Source organism: Moschus berezovskii, chromosome 6 (assembly GCF_049115385.1).
Source record: "Moschus berezovskii isolate FMDL1 chromosome 6, NW_MosBer_1.0, whole genome shotgun sequence".
NCBI classification, from domain to species: Eukaryota; Metazoa; Chordata; class Mammalia; order Artiodactyla; family Moschidae; genus Moschus; species Moschus berezovskii.
In genome coordinates, this window is record NC_142465.1 from 36,611,536 (window position 1) to 36,638,027 (window position 26,492).

General features: G+C 49.6%; 1 protein-coding gene across 1 annotated transcript in view; it reads left to right on the plus strand.

Annotated features, from left to right (window-relative positions):
- Positions 1-6,297: 6,297 nt before the first annotated feature.
- VDR (vitamin D receptor) overlaps positions 6,298-26,492 on the plus strand; it is a 58,144-nt gene continuing 37,949 nt past the window's right edge. Inside the window, exon 1 of the mRNA XM_055395695.2 lies at positions 6,298-6,395. The gene's annotated coding sequence lies outside the window, so the exon portion shown is untranslated. The remainder of the gene's footprint in view (positions 6,396-26,492) is intronic.

A 26,492-nucleotide genomic window follows, 5' to 3' on the forward strand; every position in this document is an offset into this window, starting at 1 on the left:
GGGTCTTCATGTACGCCAAGTGGGGGCTACTCTCTAATTGTGGTGTGTGGGCTTCTCTTGTTGCGGAGCACAGGCTCTAAGGCACTCAGGCTTCAGTAGCTGTGGCTCTTGGGCTCTAGAGCACAGGCTCAAGAGTTGGGGCGCACAGGCTTATTTGTTCTGCGGCATGTGAGATCTTTCCAGATCAGGGATCAAACTCATGTCTCCTACATTGGCAGGCAGATTCTTTACCAGAGCCACCAGGGAAGCCTCTCATTTGCTTTTTTATTTTTAAAAAACTAAGTAGTAGTGGGACTACCCTGGTAGTCCCAAGGTTCACTGCAGAAGGTGTAGATTCAATCCCTGATCTGGGAACTAAGATCCCACATGCTGTGTGGCCAAAAAAAAAGAAGAAAAAAATTAAACTGTTAGTATGTTTAACATACAGATTGACACCATACCCTCAGTTGGTCCTCTTATCAGATGGTCCCATGTCAGGTATGTTGGGTGAGGTATCTGAGTGCAAAGGAGTATTAGGAAAGTCAATAAAAAATATTAAGACCATCATTTGCAATATGAATTTACATTCATTAATGTTGATGATGAATCTCACCCCAACTGTATAGTTTGACTTGAAATATGAGCTAATGATTGAACTTTTAAAGTCATATTCAGTTCAGTTCAGTTCAGTTCAGTCACTCAGTCGTGTCCGACTCTCCGCGACCACGCTGGGCTGGAAGAAGCACAAGCTGGAATCAAGATTGCTGGGAGAAATATCAATAACCTCAGATATGCAGATGACACCACCCTTATGGCAGAAAGTGAAGAGGAACTCAAAAGCCTCTTGATGAAAGTGAAAGAGGAGAGTGAAAAGGTTGGCTTGAAGCTCAACATTCAGAAAACAAAGATCATGGCATCTGGTCCCATCACTTCATGGGAAATAGATGGAAAAACAGTGGAAACAGTGTCAGACTTTATTTTTTTGGGCTCCAAAATCACTGCAGATGCTGATTGCAGCCATGAAATTAAAAGACGCTTACTCTTTGGAAGGAAAGTTATGACTAACCTAGATAGTATATTAAAAAGCAGAGACATTACTTTGCCAACCAAGGTCCATCTAGTCAAGGCTATGGTTTTTCCCGTGGTCATATATGGATGTGAGAGTTGGACTGGGAAGAAAGTCATATTGGGAAGCCTCATATTCACATATTCATATTTTTTGCCAATTGTTGTTGTTCAGTTGATCTTATGAGCTGCAGCACCCCAGGCTTCCCTGTCCTTCACTATCTCCCAGGGTTTGCTCAAACTCATGTCCACTGAGTCAATGATGTTTCCAACCATCTCATCTTCTGCCACTCCCTTTTTCCTCTTGCCCTCAGTCTTTCCCAGCATCAGGGTCTTTTCTAGTGAGTCAGCTCTTTGAATCAGGTGGCCAAAGTAATGAAGCTTCAGCTTCAGCATCAGTCCTTCCAATGAATATTCAGGACTGATTTCCTTTAGGATTGACTGGTTTGATCGCCTTGCCATCCAAGGGACTCTCAAGAAGGTTTCACACTCAGAAATGTTTAGAGACCACTTCTTGGCTGCAGGATATGTAAATGATCCAAAGCAGCAGACCATCACTACCATTTAGTCCAGAGTGATCCCTGGTGGAAGTGGAGAGGAACATCAGAAACACCAGTCAACAATGTCTTAACAACATCAACATCTTTAATGACATAGGGCAATGAGGCAAATACAAAGAGGGGGTGTCCATGCTCTGTGGTGTTTGTCCCAGGCCAGAGGCCAAAGGAAAATGAAAAGAGCTGTCAACAGCCACATCTTTCTGGAGTCGAGGCCCCAGGGAAGAGTTGTTTAATGCATTCCTGTGTGACTTACGGAATGTCCTTCCTGTTCCTCTGGAGAAAGAAGCAGGCATGCCCAGGATGGGGCTTGTGAGGCTTCTGCTCACTGGTATGAAGAAAAGGAGATCATTGCATAATCACTTTCCGTGGAGACGTTCCTCTGGGTAGAGGGGGCTTCTTTGGAAAACAGTCAGCCTTTCCCTACTGACCTCTTCAGCAGTGATGTGACGCTAAGGGCATTCTTACCTGCTCCCAGGACATCTACTTCCATGCTGTAGAGCCTTTCCACCCACCGGCCTCACAGGCTTTCCAAAATACATCTTCCTGGAAGAGCTAAATAAGAATTTCCCCAAGGGCTACGGGATAGGGTCACTTCATTTCCTGCTACAGTGATCATAGTTGCTGCAAAACTGACAGCCACAGGCCCTTGTAGGTGGGAAAGAACTTGAGCCTCTTGTTTATTCCACTGGTCTCCACAGTTGGGATGGGGGCTTGAAGAGTCATCATTGTCTGGTGGGGTTTGGATGGGAGCCCAGCAAATACCTGGGAGCCTAGGAGAGCTCTGGAACTGCCTCTGCTGGGAGATGCAGGTGGGAGTCTCCACCTTCCTTCGTCCGGCCCCCAGGCTCCACTTCACTGTGCCAGCAGACGCCATGTGCGGGCCAGCAGGCTGGCAGCCTAGGGCTCAAGGATATGGGGGCAGGTGAGAAAGTCAAGTGCCAACAGCCCCAAGGATGGAGACATGAGCTGGGCTACTGGGAATGGAGCCCTGGGGCCAGACGGATTTGGATTGAATCAACAGTGATGAGCTACTCTGTCTAGGGCAAGCCAAGTCTGTGGACACTCACTTTGTGTGGCCTTGCATGTAACACCTCCACCACTATCCTGTTCTGGGGAAGTCAGGATTCCTGACATGCCATAAAAATTCATGAGGCTGAAAGAAACCCCCCAAAGCTGGAAAGTGCAGGATCTTGGTAGGATAACAGCTGAGTTAAGGCCACAAAGGCAAACATTGGGTGGACACACGCTTCCTCAATGACTTAACCCTGGCAATGTGGCCTTGGATGTAGAATTCTCCAAAGCCTTAGACCCCTCATGGGATTCTGAGAGTGCCCTGTGCAAGCCAGGCTGGGCTCTCAAAGGCCTTTCTGGTAATCTCATGTTGAGGGTTCTAAATAAAGGGCTCTTACAATAGAGTGGATTTTTCAAACTTTAGGTTACAACCCACTGTGGATTGTGAAATCAATTTGGTGGGTCCCAAAAATAAAGATAAAAGGAAGAAAGGGAGGGGGGAAGGAAGGAAGGGGAAAATAACTGAAAACATTGCAGGGCATTTCTTGTTTTATAAAATGTGTATCTGCATGGGTATACTGAGCCATGACAAAAATTATTTCTTACTATGAGTTGCAGTTAAAAATTTGATAAAACTATCCCGGGAAGACCCTTTTGTTTGGGTTGCTTTTACTGCTTACAGTTTCTTTCATTTATTCATTCCATTTTCACCATCTGGAACATAAACAGAGAGAACAACCCTAACATAGCTTAGAAAAGATAAATAAGTTCACCTTTATGGACTTATTTTTTTTTAATCTATAAAACAAGAGAACTAACTGGGATGACCTGATAGCTTTTGTTTTTATGAATCCATAACTCTGTGTCTCTCTGATGTTATGGAGTTTGCTGAAAGTGAAAAGTGTTAGTTGCTCAGTTGTGTCCGACCCTTTGCAACCCCTTGGACTGCAGACCACCAGGAATTCTCCAGGCAAGAATACTGCAGTAGGCAGCCATTCCCTTCTCCAGGGGATCTGCCCGACTCAGGGATAGAACTCAGGTCTCCTGCATAGCAGGCAGATTCTTTACCATCTGAGCCACCAGGGAAGCCCCAGAGTTTTCTGAGTGAGTGTCTTTCCTTCATTCCCACCATACCCATAACCATAAAAAAATTTAAGAAGAGAAAAGGGCCCTAAAAAAGGGAAAAGCAAACAGCTAGATTGGAGTGCTCCAGAGAGGGCTCAAAGGGCACATTTTTACCTGGAGAGCAGTCTGGAAGAGGGTAGGGCCTGGAGGGACAGATGAGAGGGGGCAGTTCCTGTATTGGGGGATGATAAAAATAAATTGGTTAGGGATGGGGCTAATGAGTGCGACTTCCCCAGGTGGTGCAGTGGTAAAGAATCTGCCTGCCAATGAAGGAGACGAAAGAGACATGGGTTCAACCCCTGGGTTGGGAAGATCCCCTGGGGTAGGAAATGGTAACCCATTCCAGTATTCTTGCCTGGAAAATTCCATGGACAGAGAAGCCTGGTGGGCTACAGTTGATAGGGTCACAAAGAGTCTAACACAAGTGTGCATACACACAGACTAATGAGTACATGTGCTGGGGAGTGTGATCACATGGCTAATCCTGCCAAACTCAGAACCTCTGAGTTCTCCAAGCCTGGGTTATCTAGTTTGTGATCCAATAGATGAAAAGCCTATAGACATTTTTTTTTTTTTTTTTGAGAGGCAGCATGGAACCATGAAAAGTACAGAGAGATTTGAGTTCAAGTGGTTCTGTCACTCCTTAGCTGGAAGAGCTCGGATGACTCTGCACATCAGTTGTACCACGGGGAGAGTATTTTCCAGCCTGTCTGACTCAGAATGTCATGATGAAGATCAAATGAAAAGCTGTGAAAAGACAGGATCAATTACTATGGAACACTTAGTACTCAGCTTCTACCACTTTTTGATAAGGTTTATTTTCAAGATGCCAGGTTCACCTGTCTGGCCAAATAAGCACTACAAAGTGACTTCTGAGTGATCAACTTCTTCCAGAGGTTCACGGAACTTCCTGAGGGTGTTTCAAGGCACTGGTTGTTAGAGGTTTCCTCTTAAACTCTCTTGCCCATGAGAATAGCTGCTAACTTTCCCATGGTGCTCTGAGTAAGGGGATCCTTTCTTTTGCTTTCATTACAAGCAGGGAATCCATCCATCAGGCTGGCAGAATCTTCCAAGGGGCACTTCCTTTCATCCGTTTTCTCAGAATGGATAGCCCATTCCCAAGGTCAATCAATCTGTGTTTCCTCTATATTTTAAAACCTTTCCAGAGAGAAAGTGTCAATGATATTCTCTTAATGAATTGTTTCAGTGCTTAACAAACTTGACTATTTAAAAGTTCCTTTTTCTTTTTAGCCTTGGTCCCTTTTTCTTGATCCAGTTACTGAGAGTTTGAGAGGGCCGGGTTATCCTATAGCCTAGCATAACTGTTTCAGAAATGGATGAGGCCACCGCAGCGACAGACTTATTGGGCTTTAGAACTGCCCCTCATTGCATAGCTGTGTAATGGTGGGCAAATCACTTAACCTCTCTGTACCTCAACGTGCCACCTGTTCAGCTTGTCCCTCTGAGCCATGGTTTCCTTCTCTATAAAAGGTGAATGGCAACATCTTCCCTGCCTAAAGAGGAGTACCATCTGGTGGATGACTTCCTGGGCATCTCTATTATAGAACATTAGTTTGTAATTACTATTTATACTTTCTCCCACTGGACAGTGAGCTCTAAGGAGGGAACCACATCCTTTTCGGCTCTCCTCTAGCATCCACAGCGGTGCCTAGCACATGCTGTTGCTGCTGCTAAGTCACTTCAACCGTGTCCGACTCTGTGCGACCCCATAGACGGCAGCCAACCAGGCTCCCCCGTCCCTGCACATAGCCATTCGCATTTTCTACAGCGAATTTTCCGCATCCACCTACAATTCCAGGTCTCAGATGTACTTTTCACCTCCTTCCATCTCTTCACACCAAGGTCGCATGGCATGGTTGGGTGGGTGGTGTTGGGGACCAGGGCCCAGGGAAGCTGAGACTCAGCTTGCCTGGATGACTTTCGCGACGGGCCAAGTACGTGGTCAGCCGTGGTCGCGCCCGAGGGGACATCGAGTAGGGATGACAGTGCAACTCCAGACTCGACTTTGGCCCCGTTTTCCTGCGCTCTTTTAGTGTATGGGATCGGGCTGAGCTCCCTGGCGCTCAGCTGGAGTAGCGCGAAGGCGGCTGGCCCCCAAGATCCCCCTAGAGCGTCGGGAGAACCGCTCGTGCCGGCTGCAGGCGCCCCCGCCCCCTATCCCGAAACCTGCAGACGACGGAGACGTCCTGGCCGGGTCATCCCAGGTGGGGGTGACGCACCTGGAGGAGGCGTCCGCGGAGAGTTGGGTAGAACCACGGACAACGGGAGGAGAGGGGAAGCATCACGGATTATCGCAGGCAGACTCGTGGATCTGCACACGTATAACCATCGAAAGCTCTCGCTCACGGAGGGCAGAGCTTGCCTGGGCCCATGGACGGCAGTCCTGGACAGTCTATACTGGGCAGTCTTCCAGGAGAGAGTGCGGTGGTTGATTCCAAGTCAAGATGGTTGCAGCGCGGTTGCAGCGCTTGGCAAGTGAAGACCGGACCTGTGGGTGGGGCCGGGGCGGGGCCGGCCGGGGGCGGGGCATGCGGGGGGCGGGGCCAGGTGCTGGGTCGTCTCCGCTTGTCAAAAGGCAGCCGCGGAGCCCCGGGCGCCGGGAGCGCGGAGCAGCGTGCCCACCCGCAGGACCAGGTGCGCACCCGGGAGCGGCGGGGCGGAGGGTCCCAGGATCGGGATTAGGCGGCGCAGGGTTGGGGGCTTCGGGAGTTCCGGACCTCAGTGCCCCGGAACAAGCACTAGAGTCTGGACAAATTTGGCGACTGAGAACTGGGCTGTCGTGCCATGAGGCTGGGGCACTGAGGGGATCCTGAGGTCTGAGAAAGACCTGAAGCTCGTGCCAGGCTGGCACGGGGAGCGGCGAGCTCCTCGGGGCTCAAACAACCGAACGTAGAAAAGCTGCTCCGGCAGGGTGCTCCACACTTGAGCAATAAGAAGCGTCTGCGTCCTTCCCGGGTCTGGGCGCCTTGGCGTGAGCAGGGAGGAATAAGACAGCGAAGGATTGGCTCTCAGAGGTGCTGAGATCTTCTGGGGGTGGGGTGTGTGTAGCATTGTTATCTTGTAGGGCCCGTGTATGGTCACCTGCAATGATGGAGTTGGATCTTTTAAGTGGAGTTTTTTCTTTTTTCCTTGACTTAAAAAAAAAAACAACCTACCGATTATTTTAGACCTGGTTGACCCTAGCGCACTGGACTTACTTTTTCAAGAAAGCCCTTTCATAGATGTCCAGATGAACCTGGGAGACAAGCGTCTAACTGAGGAGGGGGCTCAAGGAGTAGTTTCTACTGGAAGAGTGAGAAGCCACATCTGTGGGTGGTGGGTGGAGAGGGTTTCAGGGGAAGTATGTTGGAGGGAACATCATATGGTCTCCAGGGAGCAGTTGGACACTGTCCCCTCCCCACCATGGGCCACTGAGACGGAGACCCAGGCTGCCTGGGCTGGGAGAGCCCTGGGTCTGCGAGCCCAGGCCCTTCCTGCATCTTGTCCTCCTCCTCTTCCTCCTCTGTGTGGTGAGTGAGTCAGCCAGCCTCCTGTCTGGGCTCAGTTGCAGCCAGAGGGGCCAGAGCCCAGGCAAGCAGTTGGGCAGGCATTTTCTGAGCATTGCAAAAGCTCTCCTGGGCAGAGTTCAGCTCTGCACTAGCTCCCTGCTGGAAGCTGGTGGTGTCCACTCCTGAAGGGGACACAGCACAGCAGTGATTATAGGATGGGCTATGGTATGACTCCAGAATGGGTTGACAGTGAAGGGACTGTGGCTTTGTGGTAAATCCACATCTCTTATTCTCCTCGGATCAAGAGGTGCATCCCAGCACTGCAGACTTTTCCAGTCCCTCATTCCATGTTTGCCTAGTGATCTCGTTAGCTGCCAGTGTCTTAGTGGGATGGCTATGCACAAGAAATCAGGGAAGATTCTGGGAAGAGAGAAGATATGGTGTTGGCAAAGGTTTTAAGTTAGGCTGGGAAATAGGGGTGATTTGCTGAAGTGGAAATGGATTATCTGGACCCTGGAGCCTCAACTCTATAAACCAAGAGTGTCATGTTTAGGGGAGACCTTCCCCATCGCATCCTTTTCAAAGTGCTGGAGGAGATTGTAGGTCCTTCTGAAATGGTGTCAGACCAGGAGGTTGTTACTAAGACTTCACATTTCTCTCTGACTTTTGTTTTGGGTGCTTCAGATCCTTGGGCAGAAGTAGGAGCCCCAGAGCTCATTCCCCCCACCACCACCTCAGTAGCCTCTCTGGACCCATCTGAGGAGAATCCACAGCCAGGCCGTGGGGCTGACTCAAACTGCAGAAAGCTGGGGAATTCACAGTGTGTGCTCTGGCTGGGTCCCATGGCTTCAGTTTGGCTGTCCCTCATCAACCGCGACTTGGACCCTTTCCAGGGTAATGGATAAGAAAGGAGGAAAGAGAAAAGGCATAAGAGAAGAAGAGAGAGGGAGAAGGAAGAAGGGGAATAAGAGGGTTAGGAAGTTTTTCTGACCCCTCACAGCTCTTCGGCCAAGGCTGTCACTTTATTCGAATAAATATTGCAGGAAGCCTGATGCTGTGTGAGGTGCCGTGATTACTTGTGTTTGTGATTTCTCAGTCTTCTTTCCCTATTTGACCTCAGAATTAATCTCCTTTGGAGACTGAGTCCCAGAGGAAACACCAAGAGGTCTTCTTGGACTCCCACTCTCTACTCCCAGAGCAGATAGCCAGTGCCAATGCCAGTGCCTTCCACCTTTAGAGGAAAGCCTGGGTCCTCAAGGGCCAGACCAAGGCAGGACAAGGACTTGCAGTTGTTCATTTCTTTACCCCACATCCTGAGAAGGCAGTGGCCATCCTGCCTGAGAACCAGAGTTTCTCTACTAGAAACCGGCCGGTGCCTACGTCCAGCATGTGGGTTCCAGTGGCCAGAGAGCCAGAGTCATGATCACCTGGAGGTCTGAGCTGGGATGGCTCTCCAGTGTGTTGCTAACAGGATGAGCTATAGGAGCTCCAGCTTTCCATTTGTCACTGTTTATGTGGGTTTCCCTGGTGACTCAGATGGTAAAGAAACCACCTGTAATGCAGGAGACCCAGCTTCAATCCCTGGGTTGGGAAGGTCCCCTGGAGGAGGAAATGACTACCCACTCCAATATTCTTGTCTGGGAAATCCCATGGACAGAGGAACCCGGCGAGCTACAGTCCATGAGATTGCAAAGAGTCAGACATGACTGAGTGACTAACACTTTCACTTTTCTTTCATGTGTGTTTTGGATGCAGGAAAAGACAAGTAAGCAAATGATAAGATTTGCTTCAGAGCTTCTTGTATGCCCAGCATGGTACTAGGTCCTCTGAGGGACGACAGGGAGCAGAACCCACCAGACTCGGCCTCCTCCCTCTAGACGGTCTGAGCCCAGGCTGGGCAGAGGGTCCTGGACTCTCCCTCCACTACTGTCCTGTTCTCGGGGGATCCAGCTGGGTGGAAACCAGCCAGGCTGTCGCTTGGGACCAGTATGGTCTTGATCCTTCTAGTTACACTTTGCTCTGATTCCCCATTGACCTTCTGTGTCAGTCCCCTCTTGGATGTTCTAGAGAGAGTGACTGTATAATTTTTTGCCCAAACTGGGAGCGAAAGAGGTGAGATGAATAGTTCTGTCAGGACAATAGACAAAAACCCAAGTCGTTCAGGACAAATTGGAACATTAAGGCATTCTAACGAACCCCACCACAGACCCAGTGGAGGTCACGGTGTTGAAGGAAAGACAGGTGAGTGTGGGTTTAATGAGGAGAAGATGGGGGTGGTGCTTAATGTGAAGGGAAGTTGGGGGTAACCTGTAATGTGGCCTTAGCGCCAAGCGCAGTCTTTCCCTCAGAGTGGCACTGTTCCTCGCTCCCCTCTCCCAGGACTAGCCTACCATTCACTCCCTTTCCCTTCCCCATGACTTTCCTACACCCTTGACTTGTGACTGGCCTCACCTTTGGTTTCCCTGCCCCACCCCTACCTCAGACCGGGACAGGAAGGCCTGCCAACTCCCCTTCAGGTGCCCGTGGGGGAACTGGGATTTATCCTGGAGACAAGACCCACCTCACGCTTCCTCTTTCCTCTTCCCCCAAGTCTGCAGCCTCTTCATTCTGTCCATGCATCTTCCCAGACCTCCAGGGGCCATGCCACCTGGCAGGAAAGCTCAACATTAACAAGGGCAGACAACCAGAAAGGGAAGGGTAGTCAAACTTTGCCCATGTGGATACAGGGCACAGGTCACTTGTAAACAGGTTCCCAGGATATAGTAAGCAAAGTGGAGATAGGAGCCGAGAGAAACCACAGAGCAGGAGTTGGAGTCAGGTCCCCTGGACGCTGGAGTTTGACTCTCAGCAGGTCTGACTATTGGGGAAATGGTCCAGGGTGGGGACAGACTGTTCTTGCTCAACCCAGACTAAAAAGCGTTGGTGGCAGCCACTGCATCCTGACATGGTGACATGTGGAAGAGAAACCGCCTTCCCTTCTGAGTCCTGTGTCCTTGCGATCCAGATGTTCAGGGTGGGTTCCCTGGAGAATCCCCAGAGGTTCAGCCTGAGAGTGACGGGGATGTGGGGTGGAGCCTCCTTGATGACTGTCTACTGTGGCAGGAAGGACGTCATCCTCATCATTGGCAAATGCGAAGGGCAGGTGAAGACCTCTTGGGAAGTCTTACTCTTTGAAACAACTTTTGGGGAGGGGAGAGGAGAGACCTTCTGGGGTGGCAGGGGTGGCAGGCTGGTGGGTACATAGCAGGAGCCAGAGGCAGAAATAGCAGACTCTCGAGGAGTCTGAGCATGTGTCATGCCTTTGCAAACCTGCTGGGCAGGTCCCGTGCCAAGGAATAGACCAAACAGTGTTCCCAGAACCAGATGCCACACAAAGTCCCCATTCTACACAGGGGAGAGCCCTGGTCCTGAGCAGGGCGTTGGCAGCCACACTGGCGGGAAAGTGGAGTGTGGGCAGCACCCTGGGAAGCTGCTTCTCTCACTGGCCTTCTGAGGACAGGTGTGACTTTTCAGGCCCTGTGGGGCACCCACGAGGCCCCGAGCTCTGCTAGTGAGACGCTCAGTGTGTGCCACCTGCTGGCACTGAGGCTGTAGCTCCAGGAATAGCGACTCACCGCATGCTCAGCTCCACGGTACCAGGTGGGGCATGGCCTTCTGGACCTGCCAGAGCCTGTGACATGGGAACCACAACCAGGTTCCATTTACAGATGGGAGACAAGGCTCAGGGAGGTTGAGCCAAGGTGACACAGCTGGTGAGTGGGAGAGTCAGGACCCACACTGGATCTGTCTTAGCCTTGGGCAACCGGACACCTCTGTTCTCAGCAGGCGGCCACAGGCGTTTGGGGCCTGCCTCACACATCATATGTAGGCCTGCAGAAATGTTCCTGAGTGGCAGGTTTGGATTTACACACCAATTTGAAGGAGCTGACCTGGGAGTGAGTTCAGTCTACCCAATGGTTACTCTGGGGACTATGGTCTCTCAGAAGTCCCCCTCTGCTAGACCCTCAGACCTTGGTGCCTGTCCCACTTTCTTGGGTTTCTTACTTGTGTAAAAAACAGCAGACAAGAACCCATGTGGAGAGATTGCATGGATAAAACAAGACTTGGATGGTCTGGAAGGCAAATAAACTCAATTTCAAACAAGTCACTTTATTGATGACCGTCTAAGTGCTAAGTCTACCCAGGAAGAAGAGGTCATTGTCCCATCAGTCAACTGGGAGCTAGTCTCACTGTGTTGACCTCTTCCTCTCTTGCCTATCCCTTAGGGAACACTCCTGAACCTACACACGTGGAAAGAGAATCGGATTCCAGCCTCGTCTGACAGCCTCTGCCAGACACTGTGCTGATTACTCTCCTTGTCTCCTTTCATCTTCCCAGCTTTTCTAGCTTTTCTTTGAATTAAGTTACTAATACAGTAAGCCCCCTACATGCCAGTGAATTCTGTTCTGAGAGCACATTAAGTCCAATTTGTTTGTAAGCCCAACAAAGTTTGCCGAGGTACCCAACTAACAACAATCAGCTATATTGCACTGTACTGTAATAGGTTTACAATACTTTTCACACAAATAATATATAAAAAACAAACAAATACAAAATATAAAGAAAACCTTTTCAATCTTACAGTGCAATACTTTGAAAAGTACAGTAGTCCGGTACAACGGCTTGCTGGCATACAGGGACTGGCATCGAGTGAACGGGCAAGAAGAGTTGCCAACTAGAGGAGGGAGAGGAGGTGGGAGACGGCAGAGCTGAGGGGTCATCAACAATAGGAGACGGAGGGCAAGCTGCAACTCCAGTCGAGCCTGATATGACTGGATATGCGAATACACGGGCTGATCTTTGACAGTTCACAACCTGAAGGTTCATATGTAGGGGACTTACTGTATTCTCTCCCGCATGTATATGGAAAACCAAGCTTTAAAGTAAAGATGCAGAAACCTGCCCCATACCCATGATTACCATTCTATGGGCTTCCCAGGTGGCACTTGTGGTAAAGAACCCTCCTGTCAATGCAGGAGCTGTTAGAACCTCAGGTTCAATCCCTGGGCAGGGAAGATCACCTGGAGGAGGGCATGGCAACCCGCTCCAGTATTCTTGTTTGGAGAATCCCATGGACAGAGGTATCTGGAGGGCTACAGTTCATAGGGTCACAAAGACTCAGACGCGACTGAAACGACTTAGCACGCACGCAGGCACTGCTCTACACTGTGTGGCGGTGTTGGGCCTGGCTGTGCAAACCACTGCAGGCACCAGAGCCTGGAGACAGTAGGAAACACTCAACCTGTCCTTCAGTGGGATTCTCAGAGTTTCTTGGTAAATGAATGAAATCTCAGGTAGTGTTATTAGCAAACTTATAGGACAGGAGAAACACTGGATTTGAGTTAGACACACTTGGGTTTAAATTCTGGCCTTGTCACTTTGTAGCTCGTGACCTTGGGTATGTTTCTTGGTCTCTCTGAATCGCAGTTTCCTTTTCTGTAGACTGGAAGGAGAGTAACTCCCTTGCAGAGTCGTGTGAGGATTACAGATGATACAAGCCAAGCACTTGGCACAGAGTAAGCCCTGGACGAGAGACTGTGTGCAGACACGCAGTAGATATGTGCTGAGGTTTACCTACCATGTGCCAGGCGCTATGCAAGACACTGGGGATTTAACAGTGCAAAAAGACTCTTGCAATTACTTTAAATTTACTAGACCAGAAACTCATCATTGTGAGAGGACATTTTAGAATCCAGGAATGGCTAGACTCAGACTGAGTAATTTGATTTTTCTTTCTGTCATTTCTTAGCTGATGAGCTTGGAAAAGTTGCTTAGCGTCTGTGGGGCTCAGAGTCTTATTTTTTTAGCTAAATGTATCATATACACGAGAGTGCGAGTAGTCCTATGCATAGATTAAAAGTAGTGTACTATATGTGGTGCCTACCACCCAGGTTGGAAGTGGAACAATTTCAAAACCTTTTAAAACCCGCTCTCCTCTTCCCTTTTACATCTCCCTCCTCACTCTACCCCACAGCAAAACTAATATGAATTTTAATTAGTGGGTCCTTGCTTTGCTTTGAAAGTCATCGTCTCTGTTTTTCGAACAGTGTATTGTTCAGCTTTACGTCTTTTGAGCTCACGTACATGTGTGTTATCTGCGATGCACTTTTTTCACTTGGTCTCAATTTCTGAGATTCATCCATGTCGAAGCACACAGATATGCTTTATATGTTTTCACCACAGAGTCGTATTCCGTTAAGAATATGCTGCAGTTTGTATCTTTCCTCTTGTTGATGAGCATTTGGGCTCTTTCCAGTTTGGGGCTATTATGATCAGCTAATACTGCTGGGAATATGCTATGGTTGTCTTCTGGTGCGTGTGTAGGCATTTCTCTAGGGCACATGGCATTCCATGTTTGGCATTACTCTATAGAACCAGCTGTCTTCCACAATGGTTGTACCAAAAACACTCCTTTAAGTAGTAGATAAAAGTTCCTATTGTTCTCCAACCTTTTTAACACTTGATATAATCTTCATTTCTAAAAGGAAGAAGTTACACTAGGTGAGCTTCCAAAGTCCCTTTCAGCTGTAGTAATTGTATAATTTTCAACCTAAGGACCTGGTTTCTGGCTTTATGCATGTGCTTTGATGTGTTGTGCACAGGTGGTCCTGTAAATGCCACAGCCTGACTCTGAGAGCCCCGTGTAGGGTCCCCAGGTGCAGCTGAAGCCCTTTCTCACTGGGCTTCCACCAACAGTGGGGGATAGATCCAGCTGCTTCACATCCTCCCTACCACTTGGGGTTTTGTTCACTTCAACCAAAGGCTGATATTGGGGCTGAGAACATACCACATGCTAAGTTAATACTTCCTGAATTGCCTTCCTGCCAAATGGATTGGGAGGGATGGATATTTCCCTGAGCACTGATTTTAAGAACAAGACATGGAAGTATCAGAATCGTGTGTGTGCTAGCTAAGCAGAGCACATGGGGCTGGGAACAGTGGTGGGATTTACGAGTGTCTCAGGCCTGGTGGGCTGCCGTCTATGGGGTCGCACAGAGTCGGACACAACTCAAGTGACTTAGCAGCAGCAGCAGCAGGCTTCTTGATGAAGAAGGCGATGGCACCCCACTCCATTCCTCTTGCCTGGAAAATCCCATGGGCGGAGGAGCCTGGTAGGCTGCAGTCCATGGGGTCGCTAAGAGTCGGACACAACTGAGCGACTTCACTTTCACTTTTCACTTTCACACATTGGAGAAGGAAATGGCAACCCACTCCAGTGTTCTTGCCTGGAGAATCCCAGGGACGGGGAGCCTGGTGGGCTGCCGTCTATGGTGTCTCACAGAGTCGGACACGACTGAAGCGACTTAGCAGCAACAGCAGCAGCAGCAGGCATCTTGATCATTTAAAGACTCCAAGTGAAGTGAGTTGAAGTTCATAGTCTCCACTGACCAACTGTTCAGAGTCTGGCCTTGTTCTTTGACTCTCTAACTTGTCCGATTGGAGAGCAGGGAGTATCTGGAAGATTAATTGAAGAGAGCAGAGGCAGTGCCGTGTGGAAAGGAGCAGAATGCCCACAGAGAACCCCTTCCCCTTCCAAGGGTTGAATATTTCGCCTGGGGGAGGATGGGTGCTGGTTTAAATGGTATTAGATGTACTCAGTGTCCTGGCAGCTATATAAATAGCCAGCTGCCCACCCACCTAGCCACCCACGGAACAAAAGAATGGGGCTGGTTGGGCAGTTGCATGGGCCACCCCAGCCCACAATCCTGTAATTACCCATCTAGTCTGTGCCTGTCAGTTTCACGGGCAGGCGGGCGCCTGTGCTCTGGGCCTCATCTTGGTCACCAGGCCTAGGCAGCCACCCCCACCCCCAACTCTCCCCAAATGTCTCTCTACACCAACCTTTGACCCTTTGAGTCGAACATATTATATAAAAGCTGATAATCATAATAAACCAAAAGGTTACTATAACTTTATATGTTCCAGGCACTGGGTTAAACGTCTTTCACACATCTTCTCATGTATGCACCTCAATAATCCTATGAGGTAGGTAATATTGCTATCCCCACTATACAGATGAGGAAACTGAGTTCCAGGAAGTTAAGGGGCTAAATTTCTTGCCCCAAACCATCAGACTTCCAAGTCAGAGCTAGAACTTAAATTCAGGTCTTTCTAAGACCTGACGTGTGGTCGTTCTTCCCCTGCCCACGGCCTTTCCTGCACAGGGTCCTGTCTCCCCAAGCCGGAGGGAGCTCAGACTCCTCTGTCTCCTCCCCTTCCCTCCCCTTCCTGTCTGAGGAGGGCTGGAAAGAGGCAGCAGGGGTGCCAGTGGAGGGTGAATGGGACAGATCCAGGCTGGCCAGGGGGATGCTGGAAAACACCTTCGGGGCAGAGTTCTTTGTTCCAAAAGACTCTGAATTTCCGGACTTCTGCCAGAGGCGGGAAGTTACTTCTGCCCAGCCTATCTGGCAAGCGCGCCAACTTCTTGGGTGCCCTGTTAAGAAGTGGGGGATGGGCTGCCTCAGGTAAAATTCCATTGTAATGAACGCCATCTGAGATCTGAATGTCTTTGTTGAAATGGAATTGTGTTAACCTGGATGTAGGGAAGAACTCGTAAATGAGAAAGTGGAGGTGAAATGGAGTTAATTTCCCCCTTAGTGTCTCTCAGTTAGGCTCTGGGAGGGTGAAGAGCCTAGACAGAGAAGAGTCAGATGCATTCCTGCTCTCCTTTGAAAGCCATGCTCCCCAGTAGTAGGGCAGGGCTGGGAGGGGACGAGGCTATCACTGTTCAGTTGTCTGTTCCCCACATTGTGCTGTGAGCCCTCAAGAACAGATCTGAACCCCATCTCCGAGATGTCATCACTCCACACAACACCTAAGATACCTGACTCATCACAGATAAGCTCAATAGTTTATTGGGTGGAAATATGTTTGTAGGTAGACTGGGTCCCTTAAGCTGAAAAGGACAGTTGAAGGACAGCTGCTTCATGTGACTAAAACATGAGATGAATCCTTCCAGTTATTGAACAGTTTGCATAATAACAAACACTAACACTTACTGAGAAGGAGCCATGCACCAGGTGCTGTGCTGAGCACTTTACACACATCATCTCATTTAATCCTCACAGACAAATGAGGTGGGCATTGTTATTTTTCTCATTGGATAGGTGAGGGACCAGAAGCTTAGAGAGCCCAGGTCATTGGCTCTGGTCACACCGCTGGCAAGGAGGGAAGGCAGGGTTTGTACCCAGGCAAGGTGCCTGGGCTTCCCTGGTGGCTTAGATGGTAAAGAATCTGCCTGCAATGCAGGACACTGGGGTTTGACCCTTGGGTCTGGAAGACACCCTGGAGAAGTGATTGGCTACCCTCTCCAGTATTCTTGTCTGGAGAACTCCATGGACAGAGGAACTTGGTGGGCTACCGTCCATAGCTTTGCAAAGAGTTGGACACAACTGAGAGACTAACCGGAGAAAGCAATGGCACCCCACTCCAGTACTCTTGGCTGGAAAATGCCATGGACAGAGGAGCCTGGTAGGCTGCCTCCATGGGGTTGCTAAGAGTCGGACACGACTGAGCGACTTCACTTTCACTTTTCACTTTCATGCATTGGAGAAGGAAATGGCAACCCACTCCAGTGTTCTTGCCTGGAGAATCCCAGCGATGGGGGAGCCTGGTGGGCTGCCGTCTATGGGGTCGCACAGAGTCGGACACGACGGAAGCTGCTTAGCAGCAGCAGCAGCAGAGAGACTAACACACAGGGTGCCTCCCAGAACCTCTTTGCTCAACTGTCTCCCTGACCATAGAGCTCGTCTGTCACCGGGGGCTGGTTCCAGGGATCTCAGGGCCAGGTGGGTAACAGCAAGTGCAAACCCTGGTGGGATGGAGTGGAGGGCACAAGCCTGGTCTAGAGAGGCAACCCCACTTCAGGCCAGCAGGTTGCCTGGAATTGCAGAACAATGTGGCCAAAATATCCCCCCCTTTTTTAAAATAGGAAGCTGGACACCCAGATTTTTTTCAAAAGTGAAATCTCTCTATTCTTTTAAACATTGACAAGTGACTTAAAAATGTATACTCACTGGTGGTGATGGGGAGGGGGTTGATGAACCGAACTCATTCATGGTCAGGTTTAGCTTCCTGTGTATCCTCTGGTAGTTTCTTTTAATAGATGACTGCTACCTGGAGGGGGACTAGGAAAGCCCTAGTGTGCACAGAATTCATTACTAATGCCATGAGTGATCCCTCTCCATGGGTACAGTCCCATTGCATGAAAATACTTCACAATGCAGAGTGTTTCTTTCTGGAGAGTAATAATGAAATCTTTCCATCTGATAGGTCTTGAATGAATCCTCTTTATCTTTCTCCCTCTCTCCTTCCCTTTTCCCTCCTTCCTCCCTTACTCTGTCTTCCCATTCAGATATTTTCCTATAGATATTAGAAGGAAAGTTCAGTGTAGCGAAAACAAAAGTTTCCTTTTCTTAATGGTCAAAGAAAAAATCTTGAGGCAAAAAAAAAAAAAGTGACATTTTGGGGTTGGGCTTGGCAGTCAATGAATGATGCTTATCGAGCCTGGTCTGAAACCCTACCAGCACTGCGGGCTCTCCTGGGCTGTGAGGATGTCATGCTGCTGGCTCCCTTGTGACCTCAGGGAGAAGGGCTCACTTTCCACATGTTACACTTCAGAATGTTTTCACAGCCTTCCACTGTGCCCCTGAAAGTAGGCTTCCTCCCCCTCTTAAACATCTGTGAGAAGAATTGTAAACTAATGACCAACGCTGGAATGGAATATAATGGTTTTTGTAACATATGTTTGAATCTCAACTGATACAGCACTCCTGTAAGATAGGTGAACGGATCTAGAACCCCCTTTTTGAGGCTTGGTAAAGTAGCTGTGTTTGATATTTTTTCCTTCCATTCCATAAGAGAGCAGTAGCCGTGAAGGCCTGAAACTCGGAGTGTAGGAGCCCCTGGCTCCCCCAGGCCTTCCCTTACTCACTGCTCTCACTTCTCACTGATGTCCACAGGTGAGGGTGTGTGGTAGGTGGGACAGCCAGTAAGTCCAGAGCCCCTGACTAAGGTCTCCACCTCCCTGAAACTCCCGCTCCATGGCATGGGCATGGGGAAGGCCCTAAACCAATGGATGGCTGGAGGCCAGCCTCCTCTCCACGCCTCCCCCCACTGCCTGTCACCTTGAGCCATTGTTCCCCAAGCTGGGCAGAAAATAGCTCACTCAAGAGAATTATTTTTGTCTCTGTTAAACTTCAATCCTGGGCTCCTGATGAGCCTGGCTGCAGAATTGTTTTTCAGGCCAGGGGGAGTTCTGGGAAAAGTGAGGGGTCGGAGTAAAGGGGAAGCAGTGGTTGGAGGGGTGCCATCTCTCCCCCAAAGGACCATGATGACCACAAGCACTGGCCCGCTTTCCTAGGGCGCTGCCCATTGGGCGGCCTGACTAGTGGCCAACAGTGTGCAGCCTGCCCAGCCAGCTGGATGCTGTTTCACTCATGGCTCCTTTCACCGAGTGCGGGCCCTGAGCGGGTCCAGGGCTGTTTGCCTCTGCCCGAAGCAGTGTGGAGTGATGGTAGTGGAAACTCTGTTACATAGTATGGAGGTCCAGGTGGGCAGCTGGGGGGCTGCAGACAGCTGACTGCCAAGGAGGGAAAGAGGTTTTTGCATTAGAGACCTGGGCTCAGCTCCTCCTATGCCCTGAAGCAGCACTGAATGGCACAGTTCAGTTGAGTTCAGTTCAGTTGCTCAGTCATGTCCGACTCTTTGTGACCCCATGGACTGCAGCACACCAGGCCTCCCTGTCCATCACCAACTCCCGGAGTTTACTCAAACTCATGTCCATTGAGTCGGTGATGCCATCTAACCATCTCATCCTCTGTCGTCCCCTTCTCCTCCTGCCTTCAATCTTTCCCAGCATCAGGGTCTTTTCCAGTGAATCAGTTCTTCACATCAGGTGGCCAAAGTATTGGAGTTTCAGCTTCAACATCAGTCCTTCCAATGAATATTCAGGACTGATTTCCTTTAGGATGGACTGGTTGGATCTCCTTGCTGTCCAAAGGACTCTCAAGAGTCTTCTCCAACACCACAGTTCAAAAGCATCAGTTCTTCGGTGCTCAGTTTTCTTTGTAGTCCAACTGTCACATCCATACATGACTACTGGAAAAACCATAGCTTTGACTAGATGGACCTTTGTTGGCAAAGTAATGTCTCTGCTTTTTAATATACTGTCTAGTCATAATAGTTATGACTAGTCATAACTGTTAGTCATAACTCTTCCTCCAATAAGCAAGCGTCTTTTAATTTCATGGCTGCAGTCACCATCTACACTGATTCTGGAGCCCCTCAATGTAAAGTCTGTCACTGTTTCCACTGTTTCCCCATCTATTTGCCATGAAGTGATGGGACTGGATGCCATGATCTTAGTTTTCTGAATGTTGAGCTTTAAGCCAACTTTTTCACTCTCCTCTTTCACTTTCATCAAAGAGGCTCTTTAGTTCTTCAATTTCTGCCATAAGTGTGGTGTCATCTGCATATCTGAGGTTATTAATATTTCTTCCAGCAATCTTGATTCCAGCTTGCGCTTCATCCAGTCCAGCATTTCTCATGATGTACTCTGCATATAAGTTAAATAAGCAGGGTGACAATATACAGTGTTGTACTCCTTTCCCAATGTGGAACCAGTCTGTTGTTCCATGTCCGGTTCTAACGGTTGCTTCTTGACCTGCATACAGATTTCTCAGGAGTCAGGTCAGGTGGTCTGGTATTCCCATCTTTTTAAGAATTTTCCAGTTTGTTGTGATCCACACAGTCAAAGGATTTAGCACAGTCAATAAAGCAGAAGATGTTTTTCTGGAACTCTCTTGCTTTTTTGATGATCCAACGGATGTTGGCAATTTGATCTCTGGTTCCTCTGCCTTTTCTAAATCCAGCTTGAACATCTGGAATTTCACAGTTCATGTACTGTTGAAGCCTGGCTTGGAGAATTTTGAGTAATACTTGGCTAGCTAGTCGTAATACTTTGCTAGTGTGAGATGAGTGCAATTGTGCGGTAGTATGAGCATTCTTTGGCATTGCCTTTCTTTGGGATTGGAATGAAAACTGACCTTTTCCAGTCCTGTGGCCACTGCTGAGTTTTCCAAATTTGCTGCCATTTTGAGTGCAGCACTTTCATGGCATCATCTTTTAGGATTTGAAATAGTTCAGTTGGAATTCCATCACCTCCACTAACTTTGTTCATAGTGATGCTTCCTAAGGCCCACTTGACTTCGCATTCCAGCATGTCTGGCTCTAGGTGAGTGATCACACCATCGTGATTATCTGGGCAGCAATGAATGGCACTCTGTGCAGCAAATCAGTTCCATCTTTGCCCCAGGTACCAAAGAAAAACAAGGAAGAGGAAGATGGCCAAGGGGTAGGGTTGGGGGGAGACAGTTTTAGTTTGGAGAGAGTTCAAGGGTTAGGACAAAGGCTGCTATTTCCTATCACTTTGTGGCCCCAGGGAAGAATCCTCCAGTGGTTTGGCCTGAAACAGCGAAGCAAGAGGGTTATATTCAGTGATAGCTCTAAGGGCGATCAGCAGTGAGCGTGGACTTCTGGACTGAGGGTGTGGGCTGGCAGGTGCAGGGGACTTCCTGCACGTGTCCATGGTGCAAGTTGTTTGTGACCGTCGTGTGTGTGCGTGGCTGATGCCCTTAGAGGGATTCCTGGGAACAAGGAAGTGACCTTGTGGACTGGGAGACAGGAGTGAGCCGAGCCGGCTGGTGGACACAGGTCTGGGGACCGGTTGGCTGTGTGGTAAGTCAACTCTCCCTGTGCCTGGCAACTGTACCTGGCTGCCCTAGACAGATTGATGCATTAAATAAGAATTGGCTGGTGATATGCCGCTGAGTTGTTCACAGCTTCCATCTGCCCTTGTTGAACCTTTTCTTCTCTCTTACGGCTTTCTCACACATTTTCTTATTTAACTGGGCTGGATTTTCCAGAATTCTCCCCTCCACCTTTCCTTTCCCACACAATTACTGATGGTCTTCTTCCCAGGGCAAAGAGCCAGTGCAGAGAGGCCCGCTGCCCAGCTTACCCAGGGTCCATTCTCCATGAACCATAGAGTAGGAGGCCCATTTTTACTTCCTTCACAAAACTCAAGGTCGATTCAGGTTGGAACGGGAATCTGAATGGAGTCTGAAAGTCTTTGGTTGCAAAATACCACTGCAACAATTTAAAATTCCTGGTATTTGAGAGTCAGCGGGTTTACTAGAAGTACTCAGTAGTGGAAAGAATGGAATTTACTTCCGACTGAAATGAGTGTGGTCAGTTTCTTTCTTCCTGGTGCCCCCCACCCAGCCAGCCAGCCAGCCATATAGAACTAGTTTCTCTGCCTCCAGCGTGCTCTTTCCCTTTTGCCTCAAAGGCTTTGCTCATTCGGTATCACCTGCCTGACCTCTCTCTACCCTCTCACCGCTACCATGTTAGAACTAGGGGCCTTCCTGTCTCAGTTGGGAGACAGAGAAGTGACATCCTCTAAAGAGCTTCTCTGCCTCTCCAAGACCAGGCCAGGTGCTCCCCCACCTGCTCCCGTCACACCTGTGCTTATCTGCATTGCAGCCCAGATCTGAGTTGAAGATTCCTGTCTTTTTCTCCCTGTAGACAGTAAGCTTCACGAGGTTGGGCCTCCGTGCGGCTTACCACAGTGTCTCTGACTCCTTGTGTAGGGCTTGCCGTATAGTCAGTGCTTGAAACCAGGCAAGGGTCACCATCAGAGATGAGGCATCAGAGACTAGAACCAATGGCCACCATAGTGTAAGGCCAAGAAGAAATGCTGTGGCCTCCCTGGTCCTCCAGTAGGGTCCCCAAGAAGAAGTCTACACAGCAGGATGGCTGGAATTCTGACCAGATTTAAAATCTGGAAAAGCTCTCTGGAGGACATCATTCCACATGGGAACCAAGGAGCCTGCTGGGGGTGACTAGGCCTGCCCTCGAAAGTAAACGGGAACCTCCCAGCTTGGCCTCTTCCTGAGAAGCCTCAGGAATACAGGAGGGGTGTTCACCTCTTCGCGAATAATGCTGAAAACAGACAGGATGTCTTTGGGTAAATAGGCTTCCCCGGTGGCTCAGACGATAAAGAATCTGCCTGCCGATGCAGAAGACCCAAGTTTGACTCCAGGGTGGGAAAGATTCCCTGAAGAAGGGAATGGCTACCCACTCCAGTATTCTTGCCTGGAAAATTCCATGGACAGAGGAACCTGGCAGGCTACAGTCCATGGGGTTGCAAAGAAGCAGACACAACTGAGCGACTAACACACACAAACATGGGACTCGACATGGGACTTGTGGAGAGTTACCCAGCCCTGCCCATCTCAAAGAACCTGGGGACCCTCGTGGATTTCTGACACGGGCCTCAGAATCTATCCTGGGATCCATGAATGGCTTTCCAGGGCTGCCAAGAGTGGGGAGCAGTCAGGAGTCCAGGCCCACTAAATCAGAACCAGCCCAGTGCCTAGGTTTGGGGCCATGACAGAGCCACTGGCCTCTGCAGCCTTCCGCTGCCTGAAGAGGGCCAGGAGTGAGGCAAGGAAACGCCACTGCCCTGAGAACACACAGGGGATGCCGTGGTATGCTGAGCCAGTGTCCCACTGTGGAGAGAACAGATGCTTGATAAGCCCTGGACAACGGAGGAGGTAGGAGGGAGACTCGGGGTGAGAGAGGAAAAGGACCGGCGGTGAGCAGAAGTGATTAGAAATTGGTGGCACCTTGGTAGCCACAGTGTCATCTTCCCTGTGGAGGAGAAGTCCAGATGTGTAGCTCAGCTTCTCTGCTTGTCGGGGAGAGAAGAGAGCAACCCATTCTCCCCATCCCTAGAAGCCAGATTTTTGGGAGCCACAGCCAATGGGTGGGGTGGTCAGTTTTATCCCAGTTAAGAAATGTGGCTTTCTGGGCAATGTTTGTTTGGGGTGGGGCTTTTGGGATCGAAAGCAGACTTCCTGACCTCTCTGGGTCCTGACCTGTTTGTGACTGTGCTAACAGTAACTGCTGTAATAATGAGAGCAAACATACAGAACTCTGGTGTGCTGGGCACCGTGCTGAGTGCTGCGTGCAGAACTTGGTGCCCTTGACCGCCTGAGACCGGAAGCTCTCATGTCTCTATTTGTAGATTAGGACTCGAGGAGGGGCTCTGGCAGAAGCGGGACGATAGTCAGGTAGCCAAGGTGTCAGGCTGGCCAAGTGATTGTGGAGCTGAGCAAGGGCTGTGATACCAAGGATCCGGAATATCTTGCTTGAAACTGGCAGGACTTGGGGCTTGGGTACTAGCTTTCCTGCAGTGCAGGAAGAGGCTGAGTGATGTAGGGATCGCACTGATCCCAGAAGAAAAGCGAGGAAGACCGCTTGCTTCCCCTGCGGTGGTCTCAGTTTCCTTCTGCTAGAAAACCAGAGACTGGGCTGCAGCTCTGCATGGACTGGTTCCCTATGCTTCACTAGTCACCGTCACTGCCCACACTTTCCGGTAGTTACCTGGAGAGCAGTAATCAACCCAGAGATCTTGTTGACAAAGCTGAGGGCTGAGTTTCCACTGGAAAAAAAGCAGCTTGCAGGAATAATTGTTGATAAGAAGTGGAAACATATCTAAGTAAACTATGAATCTCCTGTTCCACTGCCTAGAACCTCGTGGATTCCTGCCTCTGGGTTCTGCTCAGCTCCAAGAAGCTGCCGGTTCTCCCAAGAATGACAGGACGGTTTGCCTAGAAACAGTCTTGGTGAATGGCCAGTAGAGTGGGAGCCTGTGGCATGGTTTCTGTGGGGTGACCCGCTACCTCCTGACACTGTAGGGGTCAGTCAGTCCGTGACCTTTATCAGGTTCTCAAGAGTGAGGTATAGTCCCCCAAAAGTTGATTAAGAAGCACTTTCAGAAGAAACGTTACTCCTGAAACTGCTGGGTCATCAGCCATTTAATTTATCATGCTTTAGTCAGCCATTAAACAGTTTGATCCACCTCAGCCTTGTACCTCGAGCCGCAGTGCTGGGGGTCAGCCTCCCCTGGAAACAGCTAAACCTGAGACGGAGGTGGCAGGAAATCTTGGAAGAGGTTATATAGCTGCTCACACTCTTCCATAGGCCCTGTTCTTAGGCTGGAAGCTTCTTTCCAGGTGAAGGCCAAGGAGGCAGACACTGTCTGCACTGACCGCCTTATTCACTGCCCTGGTGGGAATCATGACCAAACCTGGGGTGTGTATGAAGTCTAAATCAAAACGAAATGTAGCCAGGCTAGCTTCCTCTGCTTCTCCCCTGAAACCTCACTTGCATCATAAACTTTGCAGAGTTTTTCTGTTTTTTCATGACAATTTTCCAGCAGGTGAGGAGTGGGTTGCTTTTTCTACTGTGTGTGGTGGCATCATATGGTGGCCCTGTCGACCCCTCCTCAAGAGACCGTGTGGGAATGGCCTGATAGATTCATCTTAGATGGCTGTGAAGAGCTGGTCTAGGACCAGTAGTTGAAAACTACTGGGGCACTTTCATCTGTGCATAATGAAAAACTTTCTAAGCATAGAGCCATCCAAAGAGAATGGGTTGGCCTAGGAGATAGTTCTCCAACAGAAAAGATATTTAAATATAAGCTAGAATATTATAGAAGGGATTTAAAATGGTTGGACTAGGTGATGTTTCCTTTCAATCTTGAGATATTCTGAGATGACTGGTATCCACTGGGTTTTACTTTGGACATTGTGGTCTGCAGAAAATAATTTCCAAACTCTCTCACCATATGTGTGTGTGGCGGGTGGGGGGGGTGGGGGAACTGAGGAGATGGTGGCGGAAGAGTTCTAACTCTGCAGCGTACTTTCCTCTCTCCCCTTGCTCTCGTGTCCACTCTGTTCCCTCTCAGCTTCTGGAAGGCAATGCTGAGATTGTTCTGGAAGAACAATGTGGGTATATGTTGGGGATGGGAGGGAGGAAGAAAGGGCATGACCCCAACTGGCCATGAGACTAAGCTGAGCCTAAATTATACTAGAATAAAGAGATGACAAGTAAAGAATTGGGTAGGTCATACAGTGTTCAGCACTCTACAGGCAGAGTTGCCAGGATGATGAAATGAAAACAACAAGAAAAGGGTGTGCACGCATAAGCCCATGTGCAATTGTGGCTGGCGTGTGCACAGGCTCATCGCCTCCAGAGACAGCCCAATGTGTGGTTGACTCCATGTGTGCCAATTTTAGGAAGAGGAGGAATTTTCTCCCCCTCTGCTGGGAAATCACATAGCTTTCCATTTCTTTCTAGAAGGAGAGGGAGCTTTGAGTGAATGTCCACAGTTAGAAAGCCCATTCTGATCAGTCCATTCCCGGCGCAGCTAAGCGGGGAGCCCGATCCTGGGCTCCCAGCCCCCACAACATCCTTGCAAGGGGCCACATCCCTCCTGTTCTTCCTGGGCCTTAGCATCTGAGGGTGAAGGGGCCTCACCTGTTCCTGGGAGGGTTGGGGAGAGAACTCAGTGAGGGAATTTCATTCCTGACTGATCTTAAGGCCTCATCATGGTGGGAATTCGGCCTGGGAGTTGCACACTTTCAAACCTGGAAAACACCTTAGAAGTCAGACCTCTGTCCCCCCAGAGTCACAGCTTTGCCGTCCTCAGGAGTCCAAGGAGGTCCAGTGACTGCAGCAGAGTTAAACCTGGCCCAGCGGCAATTTGATCCTTGTCTTATGAGGGCTCTGCTCCAGATACCCTGCAGCCCCAACCCCAGGAGACTGTCCTAAGCGAAACTCTGCCTGGGGGCGTCCATTCAGCAGAAGCCGCTGGAAGAGGGGGTGCCTGCTGTGTGAGCTGCCAGGCAGACGTGTGGGAGAGGCGGTGGTTGTGGCTTCGATGACTGGAAGGAAACATGTTATCTCCTCATTTCTTGCTAAGGCAGGGTCAGACCTGGGGTCAGACTCAGGCAGGGGTTTTGATGTGGGATGCAGAGCCTGGAGGAGTGGAAGCCAGGGGCTTTCTGCAGAGCTGAACCACTCCCCCTCTGCTTCTCTGAGGCTCAGTGCTAGGGGCATGGGTATTTCTAAGGCAGGGGCAGGAGGGGGTGGCTTTGGGGACAGTCCCAGCAAAGGTAGTGGGATGTTCTCATACTCAGAACGTGAATTGGGGTGGGGGTTGTATGCTGTGGCAAAGGGGGTAATAGTAAGTTGTTTTTTTCCACTTGGCCTTTTTTCACCCTGTGTCTTTGCCCCACTTTCCGTGAACTTGGACCTACAGGACCATCTTTCCTATAAGGACCACCCAGTAGTG